Source organism: Brienomyrus brachyistius, unplaced genomic scaffold, assembly GCF_023856365.1.
Source record: "Brienomyrus brachyistius isolate T26 unplaced genomic scaffold, BBRACH_0.4 scaffold55, whole genome shotgun sequence".
NCBI classification, from domain to species: Eukaryota; Metazoa; Chordata; class Actinopteri; order Osteoglossiformes; family Mormyridae; genus Brienomyrus; species Brienomyrus brachyistius.
Genome location: NW_026042330.1, coordinates 1,892,672 through 1,916,035, shown reverse-complemented (window position 1 = coordinate 1,916,035; position 23,364 = coordinate 1,892,672). Strand labels below are relative to the sequence as shown.

The 23,364-nt window shown below is 40.2% G+C and overlaps 17 non-coding genes across 17 annotated transcripts; all 17 read left to right on the top strand.

Moving 5' to 3' along the window:
* The first annotated feature begins 3,301 nt into the window (after positions 1-3,301).
* trnap-ugg (transfer RNA proline (anticodon UGG)) lies at positions 3,302-3,373 on the top strand. Its single transcript has one exon. It is a non-coding gene; the product is annotated as a tRNA-Pro (tRNA).
* Positions 3,374-5,021: 1,648 nt separating this feature from the next.
* trnap-cgg (transfer RNA proline (anticodon CGG)) lies at positions 5,022-5,093 on the top strand. The gene has a single exon. It is a non-coding gene; the product is annotated as a tRNA-Pro (tRNA).
* A 1,648-nt stretch (positions 5,094-6,741) lies between these two features.
* trnap-ugg (transfer RNA proline (anticodon UGG)) lies at positions 6,742-6,813 on the top strand. The gene has a single exon. It is a non-coding gene; the product is annotated as a tRNA-Pro (tRNA).
* Positions 6,814-7,601: 788 nt separating this feature from the next.
* trnap-ugg (transfer RNA proline (anticodon UGG)) lies at positions 7,602-7,673 on the top strand. Its single transcript has one exon. It is a non-coding gene; the product is annotated as a tRNA-Pro (tRNA).
* Positions 7,674-9,305: 1,632 nt separating this feature from the next.
* Positions 9,306-9,377, top strand: trnap-ugg (transfer RNA proline (anticodon UGG)). The gene has a single exon. It is a non-coding gene; the product is annotated as a tRNA-Pro (tRNA).
* Positions 9,378-11,025: 1,648 nt separating this feature from the next.
* Positions 11,026-11,097, top strand: trnap-cgg (transfer RNA proline (anticodon CGG)). Its single transcript has one exon. It is a non-coding gene; the product is annotated as a tRNA-Pro (tRNA).
* A 788-nt stretch (positions 11,098-11,885) lies between these two features.
* trnap-cgg (transfer RNA proline (anticodon CGG)) lies at positions 11,886-11,957 on the top strand. The gene has a single exon. It is a non-coding gene; the product is annotated as a tRNA-Pro (tRNA).
* A 1,648-nt stretch (positions 11,958-13,605) lies between these two features.
* On the top strand, positions 13,606-13,677 carry trnap-ugg (transfer RNA proline (anticodon UGG)). The gene has a single exon. It is a non-coding gene; the product is annotated as a tRNA-Pro (tRNA).
* A 788-nt stretch (positions 13,678-14,465) lies between these two features.
* Positions 14,466-14,537, top strand: trnap-ugg (transfer RNA proline (anticodon UGG)). Its single transcript has one exon. It is a non-coding gene; the product is annotated as a tRNA-Pro (tRNA).
* Positions 14,538-15,325: 788 nt separating this feature from the next.
* trnap-ugg (transfer RNA proline (anticodon UGG)) lies at positions 15,326-15,397 on the top strand. Its single transcript has one exon. It is a non-coding gene; the product is annotated as a tRNA-Pro (tRNA).
* A 1,648-nt stretch (positions 15,398-17,045) lies between these two features.
* trnap-ugg (transfer RNA proline (anticodon UGG)) lies at positions 17,046-17,117 on the top strand. Its single transcript has one exon. It is a non-coding gene; the product is annotated as a tRNA-Pro (tRNA).
* Positions 17,118-17,905: 788 nt separating this feature from the next.
* On the top strand, positions 17,906-17,977 carry trnap-cgg (transfer RNA proline (anticodon CGG)). Its single transcript has one exon. It is a non-coding gene; the product is annotated as a tRNA-Pro (tRNA).
* A 788-nt stretch (positions 17,978-18,765) lies between these two features.
* Positions 18,766-18,837, top strand: trnap-ugg (transfer RNA proline (anticodon UGG)). The gene has a single exon. It is a non-coding gene; the product is annotated as a tRNA-Pro (tRNA).
* A 788-nt stretch (positions 18,838-19,625) lies between these two features.
* trnap-cgg (transfer RNA proline (anticodon CGG)) lies at positions 19,626-19,697 on the top strand. The gene has a single exon. It is a non-coding gene; the product is annotated as a tRNA-Pro (tRNA).
* Positions 19,698-20,485: 788 nt separating this feature from the next.
* trnap-cgg (transfer RNA proline (anticodon CGG)) lies at positions 20,486-20,557 on the top strand. The gene has a single exon. It is a non-coding gene; the product is annotated as a tRNA-Pro (tRNA).
* A 788-nt stretch (positions 20,558-21,345) lies between these two features.
* Positions 21,346-21,417, top strand: trnap-ugg (transfer RNA proline (anticodon UGG)). Its single transcript has one exon. It is a non-coding gene; the product is annotated as a tRNA-Pro (tRNA).
* A 1,648-nt stretch (positions 21,418-23,065) lies between these two features.
* Positions 23,066-23,137, top strand: trnap-cgg (transfer RNA proline (anticodon CGG)). Its single transcript has one exon. It is a non-coding gene; the product is annotated as a tRNA-Pro (tRNA).
* The last annotated feature ends 227 nt before the right edge of the window (positions 23,138-23,364 follow it).

The window sequence follows — 23,364 nt, the reverse complement described above, 5'->3', positions numbered from 1 at the left end:
TTCTGTTTTTATGTGAGAATTGTTGAAGCACTACAATTTGTGACCATAAGAGAGATTGCCAAGTTCAAAACTATATTACGACCGATGCTAGTATGCAATGCAGCCCAACTTATGGCCATTTGAGCTCATCCTGATTCTGCCTCCACCCAAAATGGCAAAATTCCCAATTGACCAATTTTTGCTTTTGTTTCAAGTCAACTTTTACATTTCCAAAGACGTTGTTGAAGGAATATATACAAAAATGTTTAAAGAATGAAAAATGCTAATGAGCACAATACAGCATAGCAATAGATATTGACCATAAAAGAGCAAACTTGCTTAATATTTGCAATGCACGACAGCAAGAAGGTCTAAAACAGAATTTCTGCCAAGATATTTTAAATACTTTCTGTTATTAATTGTAATCTTCAATGACCATTCAGCATTAAACAGCAGTCTTGCTGCTTGCACTTTTACTAAATTGAATACATCAATGCCTCTTGCATTACCAATGGACTTTATAAGACAGCAGATCAAACCCATTAACGATTTAAGAAACGCCGAGATCCTGCTGTCGCTTAAAGTCTGAATTTCTGATTGCCATATAGAAAACTTTTGTCTTTGCGCAACAGATTGCATACGGAAATTTCACAGTGGAATTTAATGGCGCCCTGTAAAAACGTAGAATTAGAAGGACTCTGAGCTGCATCCCAGGCAGTGCGTAACCCAAGCCCATGTCGGGGGCTCGTTGGTCTAGGGGTATGATTCTCGCTTCGGGTGCGAGAGGTCCCGTGATCAAATCCCGGACGAGCCCACGTGCTGTGATAGGAAACAAATTGGGTTCCTTGCCTTGCACGGCAGGTGCTCCAAACCTGGCTGACTTCTGTGTTTATGCGAGAATTGTTGAAGCACTACAATTTGTGACCATAAGAGAGATTGCCAAATTGAAAATTATATTACGACCGATGCTAGTATGCAATGCAGCCTAACTTATGGCCATTTCAGCTCATCCTGATTCTCTCACCACCCAAAATGGCAAAGGTCTCAATTGACCAATTTTTGCTTTTGTTTCAAGTCAACTTTTACATTTCCAAAGACGGTGTTGAAGGGATATATACAAAAATGTTTAAAGAATGAAAAATGCTAATGAGCACAATACAGCATAGCAATAGACATTGACCATAAAAGAGCAATCTTGCTTAACATGTGCAATGCACGACAGCAAGAAGGTCTAAAACAGAATTTCTGCCAAGATATTTTAAATACTTTCTATTATTGATTGTAATCTTCAATGACCATTCAGCATTAAACAGCAGTCTTGCTCCTTGCACTTTTACTAAATTGAACATTTCTGTGCCTCTTGCATTACCAATGGACTTTATAAGACAGCAAATCAAACCCATTAACGATTTAAGAAACGCCGAGATCCTGCTGTCGCTTAAAGTCTGAATTTCTGATTGCCATATAGAAAACTTTTGTCTTTGCGCAACAGATTGCATACGGAAATTTCACAGTGGAATTTAATGGCGCCCTGTAAAAACGTAGAATTAGAAGGACTCTGAGCTGCATCCCAGGCAGTGCGTAACCCAAGCCCATGTCGGGGGCTCGTTGGTCTAGGGGTATGATTCTCGCTTCGGGTGCGAGAGGTCCCGTGATCAAATCCCGGACGAGCCCACGTGCTGTGATAGGAAACAAATTGGGTTCCTTGCCTTGCACGGCAGGTGCTCCAAACCTGGCTGACTTCTGTGTTTATGCGAGAATTGTTGAAGCACTACAATTTGTGACCATAAGAGAGATTGCCAAATTGAAAATTATATTACGACCGATGCTAGTATGCAATGCAGCCTAACTTATGGCCATTTCAGCTCATCCTGATTCTCTCACCACCCAAAATGGCAAAGGTCTCAATTGACCAATTTTTGCTTTTGTTTCAAGTCAACTTTTACATTTCCAAAGACGGTGTTGAAGGGATATATACAAAAATGTTTAAAGAATGAAAAATGCTAATGAGCACAATACAGCATAGCAATAGACATTGACCATAAAAGAGCAATCTTGCTTAACATGTGCAATGCACGACAGCAAGAAGGTCTAAAACAGAATTTCTGCCAAGATATTTTAAATACTTTCTATTATTGATTGTAATCTTCAATGACCATTCAGCATTAAACAGCAGTCTTGCTCCTTGCACTTTTACTAAATTGAACATTTCTGTGCCTCTTGCATTACCAATGGACTTTATAAGACAGCAAATCAAACCCATTAACGATTTAAGAAACGCCGAGATCCTGCTGTCGCTTAAAGTCTGAATTTCTGATTGCCATATAGAAAACTTTTGTCTTTGCGCAACAGATTGCATACGGAAATTTCACAGTGGAATTTAATGGCGCCCTGTAAAAACGTAGAATTAGAAGGACTCTGAGCTGCATCCCAGGCAGTGCGTAACGCAAGCCCATGTCGGGGGCTCGTTGGTCTAGGGGTATGATTCTCGCTTCGGGTGAGAGAAGTCCCGGGTTCAAATCCCGGACGAGCCCACGTGCTGTGATGGGAACCAAACTGGGTTCCTTGCCTTGCACGGCAGGTGCTCCAAAACAGGCTGACTTCTGTGTTTATGCGAGAATTGTTGAAGCACTACAATTTCTGACCATAAGAGAGATTGCCAAGTTCAAAATTATATTACGACCGATGCTAGTATGCAATGCAGCCTAACTTATGGCCATTTGAGCTCATCCTGATTCTGCCTCCACCCAAAATGGCAAAATTCCCAATTGACCAATTTTTGCTTTTGTTTCAAGTCAACTTTTACATTTCCAAAGACGTTGTTGAAGGGATATATGCAAAAATGTTTAAAGAATGAATAATGCTAATGAGCACAATACAGCATAGCAATAGACATTGACCATAACAGAGCAAACTTGCTTAATATTTGCAATGCACGACAGCAAGAAGGTCTAAAACAGAATTTCTGCCAAGATATTTTAAATACTTTCTATTATTGATTGTAATCTTCAGTGACCATTCAGCATTAAACAGCAGTCTTGCTCCTTGCACATTTACTAAATTGAACATTTCTGTGCCTCTTACATTACCAATGGTCTTTATAAGACAGCAAATCAAACCCATTAACGATTTAAGAAACGCTGAGATCCTGCTGTCGCTTAAAGTCTGAATTTCTGATTGCCATATAGAAAACTTTTGTCTTTGCGCAACAGAATTCATACGGAAATTTCACAATGAAATTTAATGGCGCCCTGTAAAAACGTAGAATTAAAAGGACTCTGAGCTGCATCCCAGGCAGTGCGTAACCCAAGCCCATATTGGGGGCTCGTTGGTCTAGGGGTATGATTCTCGCTTTGGGTGCCAGAGGTCCCGGGTTCAAATCCCGGATGAGCCCACGTGCTGTGATGGGAATTAAACTGGGTTCCTTGCCTTGCACGGCAGGTGCTCCAAACGAGGCTGACTTCTGTGTTTATGCGAGAATTGTTGAAGCACTACAATTTTTGACCATAAGAGAGATTGCCAAGTTCAAAATTATATTACGACCGATGCTAGTATGCAATGCAGCCTAACTTATGGCCATTTGAGCTCATCCTGATTCTCCCTCCACCCAAAATGGCAAAATTCTCAATTGACCAATTTTTGCTTTTGTTTCAAGTCAACTTTTACATTTCCAAAGACGTTGTTGAAGGGATATATACAAAAATGTTTAAAGAATGAAAAATGCTAATGAGCACAATACAGCATAGCAATAGACATTGACCATGAAAGAGCAATCTTGCTTAAGATGTGCAATGCACGACAGCAAGAAGGTCTAAAACAGAATTTCTGCCAAGATATTTTAAATACTTTCTATTATTGATTGTAATCTTCAGTGACCATTCAGCATTAAACAGCAGTCTTGCTCTTTGCACTTTTACTAAATTGAATATTTCTGTGCCTCTTGCATTACCAATGGACTTTATAAGACAGCAAATCAAACCCATTAACGATTTAAGAAACGCCGAGATCCTGCTGTCGCTTAAAGTCTGAATTTCTGATTGCCATATAGAAAACTTTTGTCTTTGCGCAACAGATTGCATACGGAAATTTCACAGTGAAATTTAATGGCGCCCTGTAAAAACGTAGAATTAAAAGGACTCTGAGCTGCATCCCAGGCAGTGCGTAACCCAAGCCCATATCGGGGGCTCGTTGGTCTAGGGGTATGATTCTCGCTTCGGTTGCGAGAAGTCCCGGGTTCAAATCCTGGACAAGCCCACGTGCTGTGATGGGAATTAAACTGGGTTCCTTGCCTTGCACGGCAGGTGCTCCAAACCTGACTGACTTCTGTGTTTATGCGAGAATTGTTGAAGCACTACAATTTGTGACCATAAGAGAGATTGCCAAATTCAAAATTATATTACGACCGATGCTAGTATGCAATGCAGCCTAACTTATGGCCATTTCAGCTCTTCCTGATTCTCCCACCACCCAAAATGGCAAAGTTCTCAATTGACCAATTTTTGCTTTTGTTTCAAGTCATATTTTACATTTGCAAAGACGTTGTTGAAGGGATATACACAAAAATGTTTAAAGAATGAAAAATGCTAATGAGCCAAATACAGCATAGCAATAGACATTGACCATAAAAGAGCAAACTTGCTTAATATTTGCAATGCACGACAGCAAGAAGGTCTAAAACAGAATTTCTGCCAAGATATTTTAAATGCTTTCTGTTATTGATTGTAATCTTCAATGACCATTCAACATTAAACAGCAGTCTTGCTGCTTGCACTTTTACTAAATTGAATATATCTGTGCCTCTTGCATTACCAATGGACTTTATAAGACAGCAGATCAAACCCATTAACGATTTAAGAAACGCCGAGATCCTGCTGTCGCTTAAGGTATGAATTTCTGATTGCCATATAGAAAACTTTTGTCTTTGCGCAACAGATTGCATACGGAAATTTCACAGTGAAATTTAATGGCGCCCTGTAAAAACGTAGAATTAAAAGGACTCTGAGCTGCATCCCAGGCAGTGCGTAACCCAAGCCCATATCGGGGGCTCGTTGGTCTAGGGTTATGATTCTTGCTTCGGGTGCGAGAGGCCCCGGGTTCAAATCCCGGATGAGCCCACGTGCTGTGATGGGAACCAAACTGGGTTCCTTGCCTTGCATGGAAGGTGCTCCAAACCTGGCTGACTTCTGTGTTTATGTGAGAATTGTTGAAGCACTACAATTTGTGACCATAAGAGAGATTGCCAAATTCAAAATTATATTACGACCGATGCTAGTATGCAATGCAGCCTAACTTATGGCCATTTCAGCTCATCCTGATTCTCCCACCACCCAAAATGGCAAAGTTCTCAATTGACCAATTTTTGCTTTTGTTTCAAGTCATATTTTACATTTGCAAAGACGTTGTTGAAGGGATATACACAAAAATGTTTAAAGAATGAAAAATGCTAATGAGCCAAATACAGCATAGCAATAGACATTGACCATAAAAGAGCAAACTTGCTTAATATTTGCAATGCACGACAGCAAGAAGGTCTAAAACAGAATTTCTGCAAAGATATTTTAAATGCTTTCTGTTATTGATTGTAATCTTCAATGACCATTCAACATTAAACAGCAGTCTTGCTGCTTGCACATTTACTAAAATGAATATATCTGTGCCTCTTGCATTATCAATGGACTTTATAAGACAGCAGATCAAACCCATTAACGATTTAAGAAACGCCGAGATCCTGCTGTCGCTTAAGGTCTGAATTTCTGATTGCCATATAGAAAACTTTTGTCTTTGCGCAACAGATTGCATACGGAAATTTCACAGTGAAATTTAATGGCGCCCTGTAAAAACGTAGAATTAAAAGGACTCTGAGCTGCATCCCAGGCAGTGCGTAACCCAAGCCCATATCGGGGGCTCGTTGGTCTAGGGTTATGATTCTTGCTTCGGGTGCGAGAGGTCCGGGGTTCAAATCCCGGACGAGCCCACGTGCTGTGATGGGAACCAAACTGGGTTCCTTGCCTTGCATGGAAGGTGCTCCAAACCTGGCTGACTTCTGTGTTTATGCGAGAATTGTTGAAGCACTACAATTTGTGACCATAAGAGAGATTGCCAAATTCAAAATTATATTACGACCGATGCTAGTATGCAATGCAGCCTAACTTATGGCCATTTCAGCTCATCCTGATTCTCCCACCACCCAAAATGGCAAAGTTCTCAATTGACCAATTTTTGCTTTTGTTTCAAGTCATATTTTACATTTGCAAAGACGTTGTTGAAGGGATATATACAAAAATGTTTAAAGAATGAAAAATGCTAATGAGCCAAATACAGCATAGCAATAGACATTGACCATAAAAGAGCAAACTTGCTTAATATTTGCAATGCACGACAGCAAGAAGGTCTAAAACAGAATTTCTGCCAAGATATTTTAAATGCTTTCTGTAATTGATTGTAATCTTCAATGACCATTCAACATTAAACAGCAGTCTTGCTGCTTGCACTTTTACTAAATTGAATATTTCTGTGCCTCTTGCATTACCAATGGACTTTATAAGACAGCAAATCAAACCCATTAACGATTTAAGAAACACCGAGATCCTGCTGTCGCTTAAAGTATGAATTTCTGATTGCCATATAGAAAACTTTTGTCTTTGCGCAACAGAATTCATACGGAAATTTCACAGTGAAATTTAATGGCGCCCTGTAAAAACGTAGAATTAAAAGGACTCTGAGCTGCATCCCAGGCAGTGCGTAACCCAAGCCCATATCGGGGGCTCGTTGGTCTAGGGGTATGATTCTTGCTTTGGGTGCGAGAGGTCCCGGGTTCAAATCCCGGACGAGCCCACGTGCTGTGATAGGAACCAAACTGGGTTCCTTGCCTTGCACGGCAGGTGCTCCAAAACAGGCTGACTTCTGTGTTTATGCGAGAATTGTTGAAGCACTACAATTTCTGACCATAAGAGAGATTGCCAAGTTCAAAATTATATTACGACCGATGCTAGTATGCAATGCAGCCTAACTTATGGCCATTTGAGCTCATCCTGATTCTGCCTCCACCCAAAATGGCAAAATTCCCAATTGACCAATTTTTGCTTTTGTTTCAAGTCAACTTTTACATTTCCAAAGACGTTGTTGAAGGGATATATGCAAAAATGTTTAAAGAATGAATAATGCTAATGAGCACAATACAGCATAGCAATAGACATTGACCATAACAGAGCAAACTTGCTTAATATTTGCAATGCACGACAGCAAGAAGGTCTAAAACAGAATTTCTGCCAAGATATTTTAAATACTTTCTATTATTGATTGTAATCTTCAGTGACCATTCAGCATTAAACAGCAGTCTTGCTCCTTGCACATTTACTAAATTGAACATTTCTGTGCCTCTTGCATTACCAATGGTCTTTATAAGACAGCAAATCAAACCCATTAACGATTTAAGAAACGCTGAGATCCTGCTGTCGCTTAAAGTCTGAATTTCTGATTGCCATATAGAAAACTTTTGTCTTTGCGCAACAGAATTCATACGGAAATTTCACAATGAAATTTAATGGCGCCCTGTAAAAACGTAGAATTAAAAGGACTCTGAGCTGCATCCCAGGCAGTGCGTAACCCAAGCCCATATCGGGGGCTCGTTGGTCTAGGGGTATGATTCTCGCTTTGGGTGCGAGAGGTCTCGGGTTCAAATCCCGGATGAGCCCACGTGCTGTGATGGGAATTAAACTGGGTTCCTTGCCTTGCACGGCAGGTGCTCCAAACCTGGCTGACTTCTGTGTTTATGCGAGAATTGTTGAAGCACTACAATTTTTGACCATAAGAGAGATTGCCAAGTTCAAAATTATATTACGACCGATGCTAGTATGCAATGCAGCCTAACTTATGGCCATTTCAGCTCATCCTGATTCTCCCACCACCCAAAATGGCAAAGTTCTCAATTGACCAATTTTTGCTTTTGTTTCAAGTCATATTTTACATTTGCAAAGACGTTGTTGAAGGGATATATACAAAAATGTTTAAAGAATGAAAAATGCTAATGAGCCAAATACAGCATAGCAATAGACATTGACCATAAAAGAGCAAACTTGCTTAATATTTGCAATGCACGACAGCAAGAAGGTCTAAAACAGAATTTCTGCCAAGATATTTTAAATGCTTTCTGTAATTGATTGTAATCTTCAATGACCATTCAACATTAAACAGCAGTCTTGCTGCTTGCACTTTTACTAAATTGAATATTTCTGTGCCTCTTGCATTACCAATGGACTTTATAAGACAGCAAATCAAACCCATTAACGATTTAAGAAACACCGAGATCCTGCTGTCGCTTAAAGTATGAATTTCTGATTGCCATATAGAAAACTTTTGTCTTTGCGCAACAGAATTCATACGGAAATTTCACAGTGAAATTTAATGGCGCCCTGTAAAAACGTAGAATTAAAAGGACTCTGAGCTGCATCCCAGGCAGTGCGTAACCCAAGCCCATATCGGGGGCTCGTTGGTCTAGGGGTATGATTCTCGCTTTGGGTTCAAATCCCGGACGAGCCCACGTGCTGTGATAGGAACCAAACTGGGTTCCTTGCCTTGCACGGCAGGTGCTCCAAAACAGGCTGACTTCTGTGTTTATGCGAGAATTGTTGAAGCACTACAATTTCTGACCATAAGAGAGATTGCCAAGTTCAAAATTATATTACGACCGATGCTAGTATGCAATGCAGCCTAACTTATGGCCATTTGAGCTCATCCTGATTCTGCCTCCACCCAAAATGGCAAAATTCCCAATTGACCAATTTTTGCTTTTGTTTCAAGTCAACTTTTACATTTCCAAAGACGTTGTTGAAGGGATATATGCAAAAATGTTTAAAGAATGAATAATGCTAATGAGCACAATACAGCATAGCAATAGACATTGACCATAACAGAGCAAACTTGCTTAATATTTGCAATGCACGACAGCAAGAAGGTCTAAAACAGAATTTCTGCCAAGATATTTTAAATACTTTCTATTATTGATTGTAATCTTCAGTGACCATTCAGCATTAAACAGCAGTCTTGCTCCTTGCACATTTACTAAATTGAACATTTCTGTGCCTCTTGCATTACCAATGGTCTTTATAAGACAGCAAATCAAACCCATTAACGATTTAAGAAACGCTGAGATCCTGCTGTCGCTTAAAGTCTGAATTTCTGATTGCCATATAGAAAACTTTTGTCTTTGCGCAACAGAATTCATACGGAAATTTCACAATGAAATTTAATGGCGCCCTGTAAAAACGTAGAATTAAAAGGACTCTGAGCTGCATCCCAGGCAGTGCGTAACCCAAGCCCATATCGGGGGCTCGTTGGTCTAGGGGTATGATTCTCGCTTTGGGTGTGAGAGGTCCCGGGTTCAAATCCCGGATGAGCCCACGTGCTGTGATGGGAATTAAACTGGGTTCCTTGCCTTGCACGGCAGGTGCTCCAAACGAGGCTGACTTCTGTGTTTATGCGAGAATTGTTGAAGCACTACAATTTTTGACCATAAGAGAGATTGCCAAGTTCAAAATTATATTACGACCGATGCTAGTATGCAATGCAGCCTAACTTATGGCCATTTGAGCTCATCCTGATTCTCCCTCCACCCAAAATGGCAAAATTCTCAATTGACCAATTTTTGCTTTTGTTTCAAGTCAACTTTTACATTTCCAAAGACGTTGTTGAAGGGATATATACAAAAATGTTTAAAGAATGAAAAATGCTAATGAGCACAATACAGCATAGCAATAGACATTGACCATGAAAGAGCAATCTTGCTTAAGATGTGCAATGCACGACAGCAAGAAGGTCTAAAACAGAATTTCTGCCAAGATATTTTAAATACTTTCTATTATTGATTGTAATCTTCAGTGACCATTCAGCATTAAACAGCAGTCTTGCTCTTTGCACTTTTACTAAATTGAATATTTCTGTGCCTCTTGCATTACCAATGGACTTTATAAGACAGCAAATCAAACCCATTAACGATTTAAGAAACGCCGAGATCCTGCTGTCGCTTAAAGTCTGAATTTCTGATTGCCATATAGAAAACTTTTGTCTTTGCGCAACAGATTGCATACGGAAATTTCACAGTGAAATTTAATGGCGCCCTGTAAAAACGTAGAATTAAAAGGACTCTGAGCTGCATCCCAGGCAGTGCGTAACCCAAGCCCATATCGGGGGCTCGTTGGTCTAGGGGTATGATTCTCGCTTCGGTTGCGAGAAGTCCCGGGTTCAAATCCTGGACAAGCCCACGTGCTGTGATGGGAACGAAACTGGGTTCCTTGCCTTGCACGGCAGGTGCTCCAAACCTGACTGACTTCTGTGTTTATGCGAGAATTGTTGAAGCACTACAATTTGTGACCATAAGAGAGATTGCCAAATTCAAAATTATATTACGACCGATGCTAGTATGCAATGCAGCCTAACTTATGGCCATTTCAGCTCTTCCTGATTCTCCCACCACCCAAAATGGCAAAGTTCTCAATTGACCAATTTTTGCTTTTGTTTCAAGTCATATTTTACATTTGCAAAGACGTTGTTGAAGGGATATACACAAAAATGTTTAAAGAATGAAAAATGCTAATGAGCCAAATACAGCATAGCAATAGACATTGACCATAAAAGAGCAAACTTGCTTAATATTTGCAATGCACGACAGCAAGAAGGTCTAAAACAGAATTTCTGCCAAGATATTTTAAATGCTTTCTGTTATTGATTGTAATCTTCAATGACCATTCAACATTAAACAGCAGTCTTGCTGCTTGCACTTTTACTAAATTGAATATATCTGTGCCTCTTGCATTACCAATGGACTTTATAAGACAGCAGATCAAACCCATTAACGATTTAAGAAACGCCGAGATCCTGCTGTCGCTTAAGGTATGAATTTCTGATTGCCATATAGAAAACTTTTGTCTTTGCGCAACAGATTGCATACGGAAATTTCACAGTGAAATTTAATGGCGCCCTGTAAAAACGTAGAATTAAAAGGACTCTGAGCTGCATCCCAGGCAGTGCGTAACCCAAGCCCATATCGGGGGCTCGTTGGTCTAGGGTTATGATTCTTGCTTCGGGTGCGAGAGGTCCCGGGTTCAAATCCCGGATGAGCCCACGTGCTGTGATGGGAACCAAACTGGGTTCCTTGCCTTGCATGGAAGGTGCTCCAAACCTGGCTGACTTCTGTGTTTATGTGAGAATTGTTGAAGCACTACAATTTGTGACCATAAGAGAGATTGCCAAATTCAAAATTATATTACGACCGATGCTAGTATGCAATGCAGCCTAACTTATGGCCATTTCAGCTCATCCTGATTCTCCCACCACCCAAAATGGCAAAGTTCTCAATTGACCAATTTTTGCTTTTGTTTCAAGTCATATTTTACATTTGCAAAGACGTTGTTGAAGGGATATACACAAAAATGTTTAAAGAATGAAAAATGCTAATGAGCCAAATACAGCATAGCAATAGACATTGACCATAAAAGAGCAAACTTGCTTAATATTTGCAATGCACGACAGCAAGAAGGTCTAAAACAGAATTTCTGCAAAGATATTTTAAATGCTTTCTGTTATTGATTGTAATCTTCAATGACCATTCAACATTAAACAGCAGTCTTGCTGCTTGCACATTTACTAAAATGAATATATCTGTGCCTCTTGCATTACCAATGGACTTTATAAGACAGCAGATCAAACCCATTAACGATTTAAGAAACGCCGAGATCCTGCTGTCGCTTAAGGTATGAATTTCTGATTGCCATATAGAAAACTTTTGTCTTTGCGCAACAGATTGCATACGGAAATTTCACAGTGAAATTTAATGGCGCCCTGTAAAAACGTAGAATTAAAAGGACTCTGAGCTGCATCCCAGGCAGTGCGTAACCCAAGCCCATATCGGGGGCTCGTTGGTCTAGGGTTATGATTCTTGCTTCGGGTGCGAGAGGTCCCGGGTTCAAATCCCGGATGAGCCCACGTGCTGTGATGGGAACCAAACTGGGTTCCTTGCCTTGCATGGAAGGTGCTCCAAACCTGGCTGACTTCTGTGTTTATGTGAGAATTGTTGAAGCACTACAATTTGTGACCATAAGAGAGATTGCCAAATTCAAAATTATATTACGACCGATGCTAGTATGCAATGCAGCCTAACTTATGGCCATTTCAGCTCATCCTGATTCTCCCACCACCCAAAATGGCAAAGTTCTCAATTGACCAATTTTTGCTTTTTTTTCAAGTCATATTTTACATTTGCAAAGACGTGGTTGAAGGGATATACACAAAAATGTTTAAAGAATGAAAAATGCTAATGAGCCAAATACAGCATAGCAATAGACATTGACCATAAAAGAGCAAACTTGCTTAATATTTGCAATGCACGACAGCAAGAAGGTCTAAAACAGAATTTCTGCAAAGATATTTTAAATGCTTTCTGTTATTGATTGTAATCTTCAATGACCATTCAACATTAAACAGCAGTCTTGCTGCTTGCACATTTACTAAAATGAATATATCTGTGCCTCTTGCATTACCAATGGACTTTATAAGACAGCAGATCAAACCCATTAACGATTTAAGAAACGCCGAGATCCTGCTGTCGCTTAAGGTCTGAATTTCTGATTGCCATATAGAAAACTTTTGTCTTTGCGCAACAGATTGCATACGGAAATTTCACAGTGAAATTTAATGGCGCCCTGTAAAAACGTAGAATTAAAAGGACTCTGAGCTGCATCCCAGGCAGTGCGTAACGCAAGCCCATATCGGGGGCTCGTTGGTCTAGGGTTATGATTCTTGCTTCGGGTGCGAGAGGTCCCGGGTTCAAATCCTGGACGAGCCCACGTGCTGTGATGGGAACCAAACTGGGTTCCTTGCCTTGCATGGAAGGTGCTCCAAACCTGGCTGACTTCTGTGTTTATGCGAGAATTGTTGAAGCACTACAATTTGTGACCATAAGAGAGATTGCCAAATTCAAAATTATATTACGACCGATGCTAGTATGCAATGCAGCCTAACTTATGGCCATTTCAGCTCATCCTGATTCTCCCACCACCCAAAATGGCAAAGTTCTCAATTGACCAATTTTTGCTTTTGTTTCAAGTCATATTTTACATTTGCAAAGACGTTGTTGAAGGGATATATACAAAAATGTTTAAAAAATGAAAAATGCTAATGAGCCAAATACAGCATAGCAATAGACATTGACCATAAAAGAGCAAACTTGCTTAATATTTGCAATGCACGACAGCAAGAAGGTCTAAAACAGAATTTCTGCCAAGATATTTTAAATGCTTTCTGTAATTGATTGTAATCTTCAATGACCATTCAACATTAAACAGCAGTCTTGCTGCTTGCACTTTTACTAAATTGAATATTTCTGTGCCTCTTGCATTACCAATGGTCTTTATAAGACAGCAAATGAAACCCATTAACGATTTAAGAAACGCTGAGATCCTGCTGTCGCTTAAATTCTGAATTTCTGATTGCCATATAGAAAACTTTTGTCTTTGCGCAACAGAATTCATACGGAAATTTCACAATGAAATTTAATGGCGCCCTGTAAAAACGTAGAATTAAAAGGACTCTGAGCTGCATCCCAGGCAGTGCGTAACCCAAGCCCATATCGGGGGCTCGTTGGTCTAGGGGTATGATTCTCGCTTTGGGTGCGAGAGGTCCCAGGTTCAAATCCCGGACGAGCCCACGTGCTGTGATGGGAACCAAACTGGGCTCCTTGCCTTGCACGGCAGGTGCTCCAAACGAGGCTGACTTCTGTGTTTATGCGAGAATTGTTGAAGCACTACAATTTGTGACCATAAGAGAGATTGCCAAGTTCAAAATTATATTACGACCAATGCTAGTATGCAATGCAGCCTAACTTATGGCCATTTGAGCTCATCCTGATTCTGCCTCCACCCAAAATGGCAAAATTCCCTATTGACCAATTTTTGCTTTTGTTTCAAGTCAACTTTTACATTTCCAAAGACGTTGTTGAAGGGATATATGCAAAAATGTTTAAATAATGAAAAATGCTAATGAGCACAATACAGCATAGCCATAGACATTGACCATAACAGAGCAAACTTGCTTAATATTTGCAATGCACGACAGCAAGAAGGTCTAAAACAGAATTTCTGCCAAGATATTTTAAATACTTTCTATTACTGATTGTAATCTTCAGTGACCATTCAGCATTAAACAGCAGTCTTGCTCTTTGCACTTTTACTAAATTGAATATTTCTGTGCCTCTTGCATTACCAATGGACTTTATAAGACAGCAAATCAAACCCATTAACGATTTAAGAAACGCCGAGATCCTGCTGTCGCTTAAAGTCTGAATTTCTGATTGCCATATAGAAAACTTTTGTCTTTGCGCAACAGATTGCATACGGAAATTTCACAGTGGAATTTAATGGCGCCATGTAAATATATATAATTAAAAGGACTCTGAGCTGCATCCCAGGCAGTGCGTAACCCTAGCCCATATCGGGGGCTCGTTGGTCTAGGGGTATGATTCTCGCTTTGGGTGCGAGAGGTCCTGGGTTCAAATCCCGGACGAGCCCACGTGCTGTGATAGGAACCAAACTGGTTTCCTTGCCTTGCACGGCAGGTTCTCCAAACCAGGCTGACTTCTGTGTTTATGCGAGAATTATTGAAGCACTACAATTTTTGACCATAAGAGAGATTGCCAAGTTCAAAATTATATTACGACCGATGCTAGTATGCAATGCAGCCTAACTTATGGCCATTTGAGCTCATCCTGATTCTGCCTCCACCCAAAATGGCAAAATTCCCAATTGACCAATTTTTGCTTTTGTTTCAAGTCAACTTTTACATTTCCAAAGACGTTGTTGAAGGGATATATGCAAAAATGTTTAAAGAATGAATAATGCTAATGAGCACAATACAGCATAGCAATAGACATTGACCATAACAGAGCAAACTTGCTTAATATTTGCAATGCACGACAGCAAGAAGGTCTAAAACAGAATTTCTGCCAAGATATTTTAAATACTTTCTATTATTGATTGTAATCTTCAGTGACCATTCAGCATTAAACAGCAGTCTTGCTCCTTGCACATTTACTAAATTGAACATTTCTGTGCCTCTTGCATTACCAATGGTCTTTATAAGACAGCAAATGAAACCCATTAACGATTTAAGAAACGCTGAGATCCTGCTGTCGCTTAAAGTCTGAATTTCTGATTGCCATATAGAAAACTTTTGTCTTTGCGCAACAGATTGCATACGGAAATTTCACAGTGGAATTTAATGGCGCCATGTAAATATATATAATTAAAAGGACTCTGAGCTGCATCCCAGGCAGTGCGTAACCCTAGCCCATATCGGGGGCTCGTTGGTCTAGGGGTATGATTCTCGCTTTGGGTGCGAGAGGTCCCGGGTTCAAATCCCGGACGAGCCCACGTGCTGTGATAGGAACCAAACTGGTTTCCTTGCCTTGCACGGCAGGTTCTCCAAACCAGGCTGACTTCTGTGTTTATGCGAGAATTATTGAAGCACTACAATTTTTGACCATAAGAGAGATTGCCAAGTTCAAAATTATATTACGACCGATGCTAGTATGCAATGCAGCCTAACTTATGGCCATTTGAGCTCATCCTGATTCTGCCTCCACCCAAAATGGCAAAATTCCCAATTGACCAATTTTTGCTTTTGTTTCAAGTCAACTTTTACATTTCCAAAGACGTTGTTGAAGGGATATATGCAAAAATGTTTAAAGAATGAATAATGCTAATGAGCACAATACAGCATAGCAATAGACATTGACCACAACAGAGCAAACTTGCTTAATATTTGCAATGCACGACAGCAAGAAGGTCTAAAACAGAATTTCTGCCAAGATATTTTAAATACTTTCTATTATTGATTGTAATCTTCAGTGACCATTCAGCATTAAACAGCAGTCTTGCTCCTTGCACATTTACTAAATTGAACATTTCTGTGCCTCTTGCATTACCAATGGTCTTTATAAGACAGCAAATCAAACCCATTAACGATTTAAGAAACGCTGAGATCCTGCTGTCGCTTAAAGTCTGAATTTCTGATTGCCATATAGAAAACTTTTGTCTTTGCGCAACAGAATTCATACGGAAATTTCACAATGAAATTTAATGGCGCCCTGTAAAAACGTAGAATTAAAAGGACTCTGAGCTGCATCCCAGGCAGTGCGTAACCCAAACCCATATCGGGGGCTCGTTGGTCTAGGGGTATGATTCCCGCTTTGGGTGCGAGAGGTCCCAGGTTCAAATCCCGGACGAGCCCACGTGCTGTGATGGGAACCAAACTGGGTTCCTTGCCTTGCACGGCAGGTGCTCCAAACGAGGCTGACTTCTGTGTTTATGCGAGAATTGTTGAAGCACTACAATTTTTGACCATAAGAGAGATTGCCAAATTCAAAATTATATTACGACCGATGCTAGTATGCAATGCAGCCTAACTTATGGCCATTTGAGCTCATCCTGATTCTGCCTCCACCCAAAATGGCAAAGTTCTCAATTGACCAATTTTTGCTTTTGTTTCAAGTCAACTTTTACATTTCCAAAGACGTTGTTGAAGGGATATATACAAAAATGTTTAAAGAATGAAAAATGCTAATGAGCACAATACAGCATAGCAATAGACATTGACCATAAAAGAGCAAACTTGCTTAACATGTGCAATGCACGACAGCAAGAAGGTCTAAAACAGAATTTCTGCCAAGATATTTTAAATACTTTCTATTATTGATTGTAATCTTCAATGACCATTCAGCATTAAACAGCAGTCTTGCTCCTTGCACATTTACTAAATTGAACATTTCTGTGCCTCTTGCATTACCAATGGTCTTTATAAGACAGCAAATCAAACCCATTAACGATTTAAGAAACGCTGAGATCCTGCTGTCGCTTAAAGTCTGAATTTCTGATGGCCATATAGAAAACTTTTGTCTTTGCGCAACAGAATTCATACAGAAATTTCACAATGAAATTTAATGGCGCCCTGTAAAAACGTAGAATTAAAAGGACTCTGAGCTGCATCCCAGGCAGTGCGTAACCCAAGCCCATGTCGGGGGCTCGTTGGTCTAGGGGTATGATTCTCGCTTTGGGTGCGAGAGGTCCCGGGTTCAAATCCCGGACGAGCCCACGTGCTGTGATAGGAACCAAACTGGGTTCCTTGCCTTGCACAGCAGGTGCTCCAAACCTGGCTGACTTCTGTGTTTATGCGAGAATTGTTGAAGCACTACAATTTGTGACCATAAGAAAGATTGCCAAATTCAAAATTATATTACGACCGATGCTAGTATGCAATGCAGCCTAACTTATGGCCATTTCAGCTCATCCTGATTCTCCCACCACCCAAAATGGCAAAGTTCTCAATTGACCAATTTTTGCTTTTGTTTCAAGTTAACTTTTACATTTCCAAAGACGTTGTTGAAGGGATATATACAAAAATGTTTAAAGAATGAAAAATGCTAATGAGCCAAATACAGCATAGCAATAGATATTGACCATAAAAGAGCAAACTTGCTTAATATTTGCAATGCACGACAGCAAGAAGGTCTAAAACAGAATTTCTGCCAAGATATTTTAAATGCTTTCTGTTATTGATTGTAATCTTCAATGACCATTCAACATTAAACAGCAGTCTTGCTGCTTGCACTTTTACTAAATAGAATATATCTGTGCCTCTTGCATTACCAATGGACTTTATAAGACAGCAGATCAAACCCATTAACGATTTAAGAAACGCCGAGATCCTGCTGTCGCTTAAATTCTGAATTTCTGATTGCCATATAGAAAACTTTTGTCTTTGCGCAACAGATTGCATACGGAAATTTCACAGTGAAATTTAATGGCGCCCTGTAAAAACATAGAATTAAAAGGACTCTGAGCTGCATCTCAGGCAGTGCGTAACCCAAGCCCATATTGGGGGCTCGTTGGTCTAGGGGTATGATTCTCGCTTCGGGTGCGAGAGGTCCCGGGTTCAAATCCCGGACGAGCCCACGTGCTGTGATAGGAACCAAACTGGGTTCCATGCCTTGCACGGCAGGTGCTCCAAACCAGGCTGACTTCTGTGTTTATGCGAGAATTGTTAAAGCACTACAATTTGTGACCTTAAGAGAGATTGCCAAGTTCAAAATTATATTACGACCGATGCTAGTATGCAATGCAGCCTAACTTATGGCCATTTGAGCTCATCCTGATTCTCCCAATACCCAAAATGGCAAAGTTCTCAATTGACCAATTTTTGCTTTTGTTTCAAGTCAACTTTTACATTTCCAAAGACGTTGTTGAAGGGATATATACAAAAATGTTTAAAGAATGAAAAATGCTAATGAGCACAATACAGCATAGCAATAGACATTGACCATAAAAGAGCAAACTTGCTTAACATGTGCAATGCACGACAGCAAGAAGGTCTAAAACAGAATTTCTGCCAAGATATTTTAAATACTTTCTATTATTGATTGTAATCTTCAATGACCATTCAGCATTAAACAGCAGTCTTGCTCCTTGCACATTTACTAAATTGAACATTTCTGTGCCTCTTGCATTACCAATGGTCTTTATAAGACAGCAAATCAAACCCATTAACGATTTAAGAAACGCTGAGATCCTGCTGTCGCTTAAAGTCTGAATTTCTGATGGCCATATAGAAAACTTTTGTCTTTGCGCAACAGAATTCATACAGAAATTTCACAATGAAATTTAATGGCGCCCTGTAAAAACGTAGAATTAAAAGGACTCTGAGCTGCATCCCAGGCAGTGCGTAACCCAAGCCCATGTCGGGGGCTCGTTGGTCTAGGGGTATGATTCTCGCTTTGGGTGCGAGAGGTCCTGGGTTCAAATCCCGGACGAGCCCACGTGCTGTGATAGGAACCAAACTGGGTTCCTTGCCTTGCACAGCAGGTGCTCCAAACCTGGCTGACTTCTGTGTTTATGCGAGAATTGTTGAAGCACTACAATTTGTGACCATAAGAAAGATTGCCAAATTCAAAATTATATTACGACCGATGCTAGTATGCAATGCAGCCTAACTTATGGCCATTTCAGCTCATCCTGATTCTCCCACCACCCAAAATGGCAAAGTTCTCAATTGACCAATTTTTGCTTTTGTTTCAAGTTAACTTTTACATTTCCAAAGACGTTGTTGAAGGGATATATACAAAAATGTTTAAAGAATGAAAAATGCTAATGAGCCAAATACAGCATAGCAATAGATATTGACCATAAAAGAGCAAACTTGCTTAATATTTGCAATGCACGACAGCAAGAAGGTCTAAAACAGAATTTCTGCCAAGATATTTTAAATGCTTTCTGTTATTGATTGTAATCTTCAATGACCATTCAACATTAAACAGCAGTCTTGCTGCTTGCACTTTTACTAAATAGAATATATCTGTGCCTCTTGCATTACCAATGGACTTTATAAGACAGCAGATCAAACCCATTAACGATTTAAGAAACGCCGAGATCCTGCTGTCGCTTAAATTCTGAATTTCTGATTGCCATATAGAAAACTATTGTCTTTGCGCAACAGATTGCATACGGAAATTTCACAGTGAAATTTAATGGCGCCCTGTAAAAACATAGAATTAAAAGGACTCTGAGCTGCATCTCAGGCAGTGCGTAACCCAAGCCCATATTGGGGGCTCGTTGGTCTAGGGGTATGATTCTCGCTTCGGGTGCGAGAGGTCCCGGGTTCAAATCCCGGACGAGCCCACGTGCTGTGATGGGAACTAAACTGGGTCCCTTGCCTTGCACGGCAGGTGCTCCAAACCTGGTTGACTTCTGTGTTTATGTGAGAATTGTTGAAGCACTACAATTTGTGACCATAAGAGAGATTGCCAAATTCAAAATTATATTACGACCGATGCTAGTATGCAATGCAGCCTAACTCATGGCCATTTCAGCTCATCCTGATTCTCCCACCACCCAAAATGGCAAAGTTCTCAATTGACCATTTTTTGCTTTTGTTTCAAGTCAACTTTTACATTTCCAAAGACGTTGTTGAAGGGATATATACAAAAATGTTTAAAGAATGAAAAATGCTAATGAGCACAATACAGCATAGCAATAGACATTGACCATAAAAGAGCAATCTTGCTTAACATGTGCAATGCACGACAGCAAGAAGGTCTAAAACAGAATTTCTGCCAAGATATTTTAAATACTTTCTATTATTGATTGTAATCTTCAATGACCATTCAGCATTAAACAGCAGTCTTGCTCCTTGCACTTTTACTAAATTGAACATTTCTGTGCCTCTTGCATTACCAATGGACTTTATAAGACAGCAAATCAAACCCATTAACGATTTAAGAAACGCCGAGATCCTGCTGTCGCTTAAAGTCTGAATTTCTGATTGCCATATAGAAAACTTTTGTCTTTGCGCAACAGATTGCATACGGAAATTTCACAGTGGAATTTAATGGCGCCCTGTAAAAACGTAGAATTAGAAGGACTCTGAGCTGCATCCCAGGCAGTGCGTAACGCAAGCCCATGTCGGGGGCTCGTTGGTCTAGGGGTATGATTCTCGCTTCGGGTGCGAGAGGTCCCGGGTTCAAATCCCGGACGAGCCCACGTGCTGTGATAGGAACCAAATTGGATTCCTTGCCTTGCACGGCAGGTGCTCCAAACCTGGCTGACTTCTGTGTTTATGCGAGAATTGTTGAAGCACTACAATTTGTGACCATAAGAGAGATTGCCAAATTCAAAATTATTTTTCGACCGATGCTAGTATGCAATGCAGCCTAACTTATGGCCATTTCAGCTCATCCTGATTCTCTCACCACCCAAAATGGCAAAGTTCTCAATTGACCAATTTTTGCTTTTGTTTCAAGTCAACTTTTACATTTCCAAAGACGTTGTTGAAGGGATATATACAAAAATGTTTAAAGAATGAAAAATGCTAATGAGCACAATTCAGCATAGCAATAGACATTGACCATAAAAGAGCAATCTTGCTTAACATGTGCAATGCACGACAGCAAGAAGGTCTAAAACAGAATATCTGCCAAGATATTTTAAATACTTTCTATTATTGATTGTAATCTTCAGTGACCATTCAGCATTAAACAGCAGTCTTGCTCCTTGCACTTTTACTAAATTGAATATTTCTGTGCCTCTTGCATTACCAATGGACTTTATAAGACAGCAAATCAAACCCATTAACGATTTAAGAAACGCCGAGATCCTGCTGTCGCTTAAAGTCTGAATTTCTGATTGCCATATAGAAAACTTTTGTCTTTGCGCAACAGAATTCATACGGAAATTTCACAATGAAATTTAATGGCGCCCTGTAAAAACGTAGAATTAAAAGGACTCTGAGCTGCATCCCAGGCAGTGCGTAACCCAAGCCCATATCGGGGGCTCGTTGGTCTAGGGGTATGATTCTCGCTTTGGGTGCCAGAGGTCCCGGGTTCAAATCCCGGATGAGCCCACGTGCTGTGATGGGAATTAAACTGGGTTCCTTGCCTTGCACGGCAGGTGCTCCAAACGAGGCTGACTTCTGTGTTTATGCGAGAATTGTTGAAGCACTACAATTTTTGACCATAAGAGAGATTGCCAAGTTCAAAATTATATTACGACCGATGCTAGTATGCAATGCAGCCTAACTTATGGCCATTTGAGCTCATCCTGATTCTCCCTCCACCCAAAATGGCAAAATTCTCAATTGACCAATTTTTGCTTTTGTTTCAAGTCAACTTTTACATTTCCAAAGACGTTGTTGAAGGGATATATACAAAAATGTTTAAAGAATGAAAAATGCTAATGAGCACAATACAGCATAGCAATAGACATTGACCATGAAAGAGCAATCTTGCTTAAGATGTGCAATGCACGACAGCAAGAAGGTCTAAAACAGAATTTCTGCCAAGATATTTTAAATACTTTCTATTATTGATTGTAATCTTCAGTGACCATTCAGCATTAAACAGCAGTCTTGCTCTTTGCACTTTTACTAAATTGAATATTTCTGTGCCTCTTGCATTACCAATGGACTTTATAAGACAGCAAATCAAACCCATTAACGATTTAAGAAACGCCGAGATCCTGCTGTCGCTTAAAGTCTGAATTTCTGATTGCCATATAGAAAACTTTTGTCTTTGCGCAACAGATTGCATACGGAAATTTCACAGTGAAATTTAATGGCGCCCTGTAAAAACGTAGAATTAAAAGGACTCTGAGCTGCATCCCAGGCAGTGCGTAACCCAAGCCCATATCGGGGGCTCGTTGGTCTAGGGGTATGATTCTCGCTTCGGTTGCGAGAAGTCCCGGGTTCAAATCCTGGACAAGCCCACGTGCTGTGATGGGAACGAAACTGGGTTCCTTGCCTTGCACGGCAGGTGCTCCAAACCTGACTGACTTCTGTGTTTATGCGAGAATTGTTGAAGCACTACAATTTGTGACCATAAGAGAGATTGCCAAATTCAAAATTATATTACGACCGATGCTAGTATGCAATGCAGCCTAACTTATGGCCATTTCAGCTCTTCCTGATTCTCCCACCACCCAAAATGGCAAAGTTCTCAATTGACCAATTTTTGCTTTTGTTTCAAGTCATATTTTACATTTGCAAAGACGTTGTTGAAGGGATATACACAAAAATGTTTAAAGAATGAAAAATGCTAATGAGCCAAATACAGCATAGCAATAGACATTGACCATAAAAGAGCAAACTTGCTTAATATTTGCAATGCACGACAGCAAGAAGGTCTAAAACAGAATTTCTGCCAAGATATTTTAAATGCTTTCTGTTATTGATTGTAATCTTCAATGACCATTCAACATTAAACAGCAGTCTTGCTGCTTGCACTTTTACTAAATTGAATATATCTGTGCCTCTTGCATTACCAATGGACTTTATAAGACAGCAGATCAAACCCATTAACGATTTAAGAAACGCCGAGATCCTGCTGTCGCTTAAGGTATGAATTTCTGATTGCCATATAGAAAACTTTTGTCTTTGCGCAACAGATTGCATACGGAAATTTCACAGTGAAATTTAATGGCGCCCTGTAAAAACGTAGAATTAAAAGGACTCTGAGCTGCATCCCAGGCAGTGCGTAACCCAAGCCCATATCGGGGGCTCGTTGGTCTAGGGTTATGATTCTTGCTTCGGGTGCGAGAGGTCCCGGGTTCAAATCCCGGATGAGCCCACGTGCTGTGATGGGAACCAAACTGGGTTCCTTGCCTTGCATGGAAGGTGCTCCAAACCTGGCTGACTTCTGTGTTTATGTGAGAATTGTTGAAGCACTACAATTTGTGACCATAAGAGAGATTGCCAAATTCAAAATTATATTACGACCGATGCTAGTATGCAATGCAGCCTAACTTATGGCCATTTCAGCTCATCCTGATTCTCCCACCACCCAAAATGGCAAAG